Here is an 8,908-nt window from a genome sequence, read left to right as displayed (position 1 = left end):
TCCCAAAGTCAACGGATCAAAATTTTGAGATCACCATTTTGTTCAGCTTAGTCGATAAACCTAATAACTATGTCATTGGGGACGACATACTCCCTCACAGTTCCGGGGGAGGTGCTGCAAATTACAAACTTTGACCAGTGTTTACATTACTATGGGTTATTGGGAAGCGTTCAGACGTTTTCAGGGGGATTTTTTTGGTTGGGGGGGGGGGTTCAAGGGGAAGGGGTTATATGGGAGGATCTTTCCATGGAGAAATTTGTCATGGGGGAACAGAATTTCCATGAAGGGGGCGCAGGATTTTCTAGCATTATTTAAAACAAAAAATAATGAAAAAATAAGCATGAAAAGTTTTTTCAACTGAAAACAAGGAGCAGCATTAAAACTTAAAACGAATGAAAATTGTTCCACATATGAGGGGTTCTTCTCCTTCTAAATACCTTGCTCTTTAAGTTAAATAGCTTTTATTGATTTCAACTATTTATTCTGCGGCCTTTGTGATTCAGGGGTCACTCTTAAAGAATTTTGAGCTTTAATGTTAAGAGCAAGGTATCAACGAGAGGGCTAACCTCCTCATATACATTAATAAAATATACGAATATAGAAGTTCGTTATTAAGTTAATTCGTAAGTTATGTATATTTCTTACTAATAAAAGCTTTCATAAGAAATTAAAAGTTCTAGCTGCCCTTTTAAGTAACCAAATGGCTAGAGTGCAACTAGGCCTCCTCCCCGACCCCTTATTATCACAAATCCTCCGATGAAAACTAAAAGAAAACGATTTAGCCAAAAAAGAAAATAAGATGCAAATTTTGTTTTGATTATTCATGTGCGGAGAGGCAAAATCAAAACATCCACTAATTCAAACACGTTCAAAAACTAAATATTAAAAAACAAGGTTTTTCTCAAATGAAAGTAAGGAGCGACATAAAAGCTTAAAACGAAGAAATTGTTCCGTATATGAAAGGGGCTGTTCCCTTCTAAACATCCCGCTCTTTACACTAAAGTTTGACTCTTTCTCAAAACACTACTTTTAATAATAATAAAACACTTAAGTGTAAAGAATGGGGCGTTAAGGAGGGGATAATCCCTTTCATATACGGAATAATTTTTTCGTTTTAAGCTAAAATTTCGCTCCTTACTTTCAGTTGAAAAAAATTTGTTTTTCAATATTTAATACATTACAGAGGACCAGTTAAACACTTGTACCTTTTATGCTTGTGCTTACGCTTACACTTGGCAGGTGCTTACGCTTCTTCTTTGGAGTCACGGAGAGAAAAGAGTCTTGTCTGGATTGCAAGGAGATAGTCTAACAGACAAAACAAAAGGAATATATGTGAAAAATAGAAAAAATGTCGAGAATCCAAATAAACGTGACCAAAAAAGACATTATATTACAGAATAGCAGTAAAAAAAAAATATTTAGAATTCCAAGAATTAAATTAGCAATTTGGGAAAATTAGAAAAAATAAATAAGGAAAAATTACAGACAGCTAAGAATAAATCTTGCTTTGCATATTTTCTTTTTATGTTTTTAGCTTCATGAAAAATTCTTCAAAATAAGATTATCTATGAAATGAATAAAACATATACATAAAAATTGAGGTTTATTATAAATTGTTGAGCCTTAGCAAGCTTGGCACGTGAAGATTTTTCCAACTGTCAATGTTATAGAATGAACATTGACAAATTAAAAAACATTGACAAAGATAGAATGTTACCAAATCCTACAACAGAAGAAACAGCCGAGGAAGCTGCTCAAAGAGTTAATGCCAAAAGGCTTGTGGCTAAAGAACACAAAACCGCGCAATTAGATGAAAATCCACCTGGACAGTGAGAGTCAAAACATTTCAAAACTGAAAATGATAGCGATGATGATTGGGCTTGGGATTTTGACTTGGATAAGGTCATCAATGCTTACTAGATTTTAGTTAAAAAAACAAAAGTTCGGTGATATGTATTTACGTATAAAAAATAAAGAAGAAAAAAAAAAAACTGAAACTAAAAATGTATAAACTGGGAATTGCATAAATACTTCAAAATATTTTGACAATAGATTAAAGTGATTCGAAAACCTTAAAACAGATACTTAAAATTTTGAGGTTTATTATAAATTGTTGAGCCTTAGCATGCCTGGCACGTGAAGATTTTTCCAACTGTCAATGTTAGAATGAACATTGACCGCCAGAATTTGCGATTGCTATATGTCACTTTGTTAATACCAAGTGCCATAACCTTAAAACATATACTTAAAAATTGAGGTTTATTATAAATTTTTGAGCCTTAGCAAGCTTGGCACGTGAAGATTTTTCCAACTGTCAATGTTATAGAATGAACATTGACAAATTAAAAAACATTGACAAAGATAGAATGTTACCAAATCCTACAACAGAAGAAACAGCCGAGGAAGCTGCTCAAAGAGTTAATGCCAAAAGGCTTGTGGCTAAAGAACACAAAACCGCGCAATTAGATGAAAATCCACCTGGACAGTGAGAGTCAAAACATTTCAAAACTGAAAATGATAGCGATGATGATTGGGTTTGGGATTTTGACTTGGATAAGGTCATCAATGCTTACTAGATTTTAGTTAAAAAAACAAAAGTTCGGTGATATGTATTTACGTATAAAAAATAAAGAAGAAAAAAAAAACTGAAACTAAAAATGTATAAACTGGGAATTGCATAAATATTTCAAAATATTTTGACAATAGATTAAAGTGATTCGAAAACCTTAAAACAGATACTTAAAATTTTGAGGTTTATTATAAATTGTTGAGCCTTAGCATGCCTGGCACGTGAAGATTTTTCCAACTGTCAATGTTAGAATGAACATTGACCGCCAGAATTTGCGATTGCTATATGTCACTTTGTTAATACCAAGTGCCATAAAAAGGTAAAGAACTAAAAAGCTAAAAAAGCTAAAAAAACTAAAAAAGCTACAAAACTAAAAAAAAATAAAAACTAAAAAAGATCTATATCTATATATATAAAAATAAGTTGTATGTCTGTTGACTCACGTCATGTTTGTGTGTCGACTGATGTCATGTTTGTCGACTGACGTCATTATGAGGATTAAGCATTATTCCGTCATGAAGTTGTTTGTCGACTGACGTCATGTTTGTCGACTGACGAAATTACAGACTGGGACACCGGGACACAAATGACGACCGGGAAACAGGGAATATAAATGACGAACGGGACACTCAAAGAAAAATTACAGACTGGGACACCGGGACATAAATAACGACCGCGAAACAGGGAATATAAATGACGACCAGGACACAGGGACACAACTACAACGGGGACACCGGGGAGCACAGGGATATATAAATGACAACCGGGACACAGGGAATGTTCAATTAGCAATGACCATCAACAAAGCTCAAGGACAATCATTAGAATAATGAGGTATAGATCTGAATATGGATTGTTTTCCCCATGGATAATTATATGTTGCCTGTTCAAGAGTCGGTAAACCTGAAAATCTATTTATATGCACAGACAATGGGACAGCGAAGAATGTTGTATATTCGCAAGTTTTACGTATTTAAAAACATATATATATATATATATCTATCTATATTCACAGGTTTAGCACAGGGACACAACTAAAATGGCGCTTAACTAATATGGCACGAAAAAAGCTACAAAAATAAAAAACCTAAAAAGAAAAAAATTTCAAAAAAAGTAAAAAATAACAAAGGTAAAAAACTAAAAAGAAACAAAAGCTAAAAAATAAAAAAGCTGCAAAACTGAAAAAAAAAGAAAAACTAAAAAAGAAGAACTAAAAAAGAAACTATATCTATATATATATAGATAAGTTGTTTGTAGGCATGTTTGTTTGTTTGTGGGTTTGCATATGACGTCATTATAAGTATATAAGGCATTATAAGTCATTATAAGATGACACTACAGACCGGGACACCGGGACACACAAATGACGACCGGAAGACAGGGAATATACAACTACAACGGGGACGCCGGGGGGGGGGGCACAAGGGGATATATAAATGACGACGGAAACACATCTATCTATATTCACAGGTGGGGCACAGGGACACAACTACAATGGCGCGAAATGACTTAAGCGCGCGGGAGGCTTGGGGGGGGGGGGCGAAGCGCCCCACCAGCTAGGTGTTTTGTAGTGGCACGAAGAGCCACCCCAACAGGTAGTCTTCTATATATATATAAAAATAAGTTGTCTGTCTGTCTGTCGAGTGACGTCACTGTCCGCATATGACGTCTGAATTATTTCACCATATACCAATTCAAAAACGAATGTATTCAAGCCGAATTAGCAGCGTTGGTAAAGCGTTATGTTCCAGGTTCTAGGTCAGAGAGGTTCCAGGTTCGAACCTTGGCTTTAGCATTAATACAAAAGAAGAGAAAAACTAAAAAAGGTAAAAACTACAAAAAAAAACTAAAAAAAAAACTAAAAAAAAGTAAAAACTAAAAACTAAAAAAGGAAAAATCTGATAAAAACTAGAAAAAGGTAAAAACTACAAAAAAAGGAAAAAAAAAAACTAATAAAAACACATAAAAAACTAAAAAAACTAAAAAAACTAAAAACTGAAAAAACTAAAAACCTTGGCTTTAGCATTAATACAAAAGAAAAAAAAACTAAAAAAGGTAAAAACTACAAAAAAAAATAAAAAAAATAAAAAAAGGTAAAAAACTAACAACTAAAAAAAAAAACTGAAAAAAAACTAAAAAAAGGCAAAAACTAAAAAAAACTAAAGAGAAAAAAAAACTAAAAACTAATAAAAAACAAAAAAACTAAAAAAAAACTAATAAAAATAAAAATTGAAAAAAAAAACTAAAAACAGGAAAAAAACTGAAAAATAAAGGAGAAAAAGAAACTAAAAAAATAAGAATAAATAAAAAAAAAACTAAAAAAGGTAAGTGTATTCAAGCCGAATTAGCTGAGTTGGTAAAGTGTTATGTTCCAGGTTCTAGGTCCGAGAGGTTCCAGGTTTGAACCTTGGCTTTAGCATTAATACAAAAGAAGAAAAAAAACTAAAAAAGGTAAAAACTACAAAAAAACTAAAAAAGGTAAAAACTAAAACTAATAAAGAAAAAAACTAAAAAAGGTAACAAATACAAAAAAAAACTAAAAAGAAAAAAAACTAAAAACTGATAAAAAACTAAAAAACAAAAACAACTAAAAACTGAAAAAAAAAGAAAAAAGGAAAAAACTAAAATAAAGGAGAAAAAGAAAACTAAAAAAAACTAAAAATAAAATTAAAAAACTAAAAAAGGTAAAAACTAAAAAAAAACTAAAAAGAAAAAAGAAAAAAACTAAAAAAAAGGTGAAGACCAAACAAAAACTAAAAAGAAAAAAGGAAAAAACAAAAAAAATTTTCATCATATACCAATTCAAAAACGAATGTATATACAAACCGGGACACAGGGAATATAAATGACGACCGGGACACTCAAAGAGAAATTACATACTGGGACACCGGGACAAATGGGGGCGCAAAGTGCCCCCACCAACTAGGTGTTGAGGTGGTGCGAAGCGCCACCCCAACAGCTAGTATATATATATATATATATATATATATATATATATATATATATATATATATATATATATATATATATATATATATATATATATATATATATATATATATATATATATATATGTATGTATATATATATATATATATATATATATATATATTTATATATATATATATATATATATATATATATATATATATATATATATATATATATATATATATATATATATATATATATATATATATATATATATATATATATATATATATGTATGTATATATATATATATATATATATATATATATATATATATATATATACTAGCTGTTGGGGTGGCGCTTCGCGCCACCCCAACACCTAGTTGGTGGGGGCGCTTCGCGCCCCCCCCAAGCCCCCCCGCGCGCGTAAGTCGTTACGCGCCATAATAGTTACGCGCCATTGTAGTTGTGTCCCTATGTCCCACCTGTGAATATAGATAGATATATATATATATATATATATATATATATATATATATATATATATATATGGTTTTAACTACGTAAAACTTGCGAATATACAACATTCTTTGCTGTCCCATTGTCTTTGCATATAAATAGATTGTCAGGTTTACCGACTCTTGAACATGCAACATATAATGGTCCATGGGAAAACAATCTGTATTCAGATCTATACCTCATGATTCTAATGATTGCCCTTGAGCTTTGTTGATGGTGATTGCTAATCGACCATTCCCTGTCCCGGTGTCCCGGTCGTCATTTACATCCCCCTGTTTCCCCCGGTGTCCCCGTTGTAGTTGTGTCCCTGTGTCCCGGTCGTCATTTATATTCCCTGTGTCCCGGTCGTCATTTGTATCCCGGTGTACCGGTCTGTATATACATTCCTTTTTTAGTTTTGTTTTTCTCCTTTATTTTTTTCCTTTTTTTTTCTTTTTTAGTTTATTTAGATTTTTAGATTTTTTAGTTTTTTTATTAGTTTTTAGTTTTTTTTTCTTTTTAGTTTTTTTGTAGTTTTTAACTTCTTTTTAGTTTTGTTAATTTTTTTTTTTACTTATGTCCTGGTCGTCATTCATACTCCCTGTGTCCCGGTGCTTCCCGGTGCTTTGTTGATTGCTAATCGAACATTCCTTTTGTCCTGGTCGCTTTCTCTTTGAGTTTCGTCATTTATTTTTTTCTTTTTTAGTTCTTTTAGTTTTTACCTTTTTTAGTTTTTTTTAGTTTTTTAGATGAAAATTTTTTTTAGTTTTTTCCTTTTTTTCTTTTTAGTTTTTTATTGGTTTTTACCTTTATTTTAGCTTATTTTTCAGTTTTTTCCTTTTTTTTATTTTTTTTTTATTTTTTATTTTTTTTAGTTTTTTACCTTTTTTTAGTTTTTTTAGTTTTTTTAGTTTTTTAGCTTTTTTACTTTTTTTATTAGTTTTTAGTTTTTTTTTGTAGTTTTTGCCTTTTTTTTAGTTTTTTCAGTTTTTTTTTTTAGTTTTTTAGTTTTTTTTTGTAGTTTTTGCCTTTTTTTAGTTTTTTTAGTTTTTTAGCTTTTTTATTTTTTTTATTAGTTTTTAGTTTTTTTTGTAGTTTTTGCCTTTTTTAGTTTTTTCAGTTTTGACGTCACCTAATCCAGTTTTTTCAGGTGACGTCACCTGACACATCCATCCACACATCCATCCACACATCCATCCACAGACAACTTATTTTTATATATATAGATATATATATATATATATATATATATATATATATATATATATATATATATATATATATATATATATATATATATATATATATATATATATCTATATATATATTTGTATGTATATATATATATATATATATATATATATATATATATATATATATATATATATATATGTATGTATATATATATATATATATATATATATATATATATATATATATATATATATATATATATATACATATATATATATATATATATATATATATATATATATATATATATATATATATATATATATATATATATATATATATATCTTCTATATTTATAAAAATAAGTTGTCTGTGGATCTGTGGATGGATCAGGTGACGTCACCTGAAAAAACTGGATCAGGTGACGTCAAAACTGAAAAAACTAAAAAAAGGCAAAAACTACAAAAAAAAATAAAAACTAATAAAAAAAATAAAAAAGCTAAAAAACTAAAAAAAACTAAAAAAAGGCAAAAACTAAAAAAAAAACTAAAAACTAATAAAAAAGCTAAAAAACTAAAAAAACTAAAAAAAGGCAAAAACTACAAAAAAACTAAAAACTAATAAAAAAAAATACAAAAGCTAAAAAACTAAAAAAACTAAAAAAACTAAAAAAAAGGTAAAAAACTAAAAAAAACTAAAAACTAAAAAAAACTAAAAAATAGGAAAAAACTGAAAAATAAGCTAAAATAAAGGTAAAAACCAATAAAAAACTAAAAAAAGAAACTGAAAAAACTAAAAAAAGGCAAAAACTACAAAAAAAAACTAAAAACTAATAAAAAAAGTAAAAAAGCTAAAAAACTAAAAAAACTCAAAAAACTAAAAAAAGGTAAAAAACTAAAAAAAATAAAAAATAAAAAAAACTAAAAAAAAGTAAAAACTAAAAAACTAAAAAAAAGGAAAAAACTACAAAAAAAACTAAAAACTAGTAAAAAAATAAAAAAGCTAAAAAACTAAAAAAACTAAAAAAAACTAAAAAAAAGGTAAAAAACTAAAAAAACTAAAAACTAAAAAAAAACTAAAAAAAAGGAAAAAACTGAAAAATAAGCTAAAATAAAGGTAAAAACCAATAAAAAACTAAAAAAAAACTGAAAAAACTAAAAAAAGGCAAAAACTACAAAAAAAACTAAAAACTAATAAAAAAAGTAAAAAAGCTAAAAAACTAAAAAAACTAAAAAAACTAAAAAAAGGTAAAAAACTAAAAAAAATAAAAAATAAAAAAAAACTAAAAAAAAGGAAAAAACTGAAAAATAAGCTAAAATAAAGGTAAAAACCAATAAAAAACTAAAAAGAAAAAAAGGAAAAAACTAAAAAAAATTTTCATCTAAAAAACTAAAAAAAACTAAAAAAGGTAAAAACTAGATTAAAGTAATTCGAAAAAAGAAAAATGGTAAAAAACTAAAAAAAAACTAAAAAGAAAAAACTAAAAAAAAAATTAAAATTGAAAAAATAAAAAAAAGAAAAAACCCAAAAAGAAAAAACATAAAAAAATAAAAAAGATAAAAAACTAAAAAAAACTAAAAAAGCTAAAAAACTAAAAAAAAAGAAAAAACTAAACAAACTGGGAATTGCACAAATATTTCAATATATTTTGACAATATATATAAAAATAAGTTGTCTGTCCATTACGCCAGATTATATCTTCTATATATAAAAA

This window comes from Artemia franciscana, unplaced genomic scaffold (genome assembly GCF_032884065.1).
Source record: "Artemia franciscana unplaced genomic scaffold, ASM3288406v1 Scaffold_1995, whole genome shotgun sequence".
Classification (NCBI taxonomy): domain Eukaryota; kingdom Metazoa; phylum Arthropoda; class Branchiopoda; order Anostraca; family Artemiidae; genus Artemia; species Artemia franciscana.
This window is presented reverse-complemented; position numbering follows the sequence as displayed.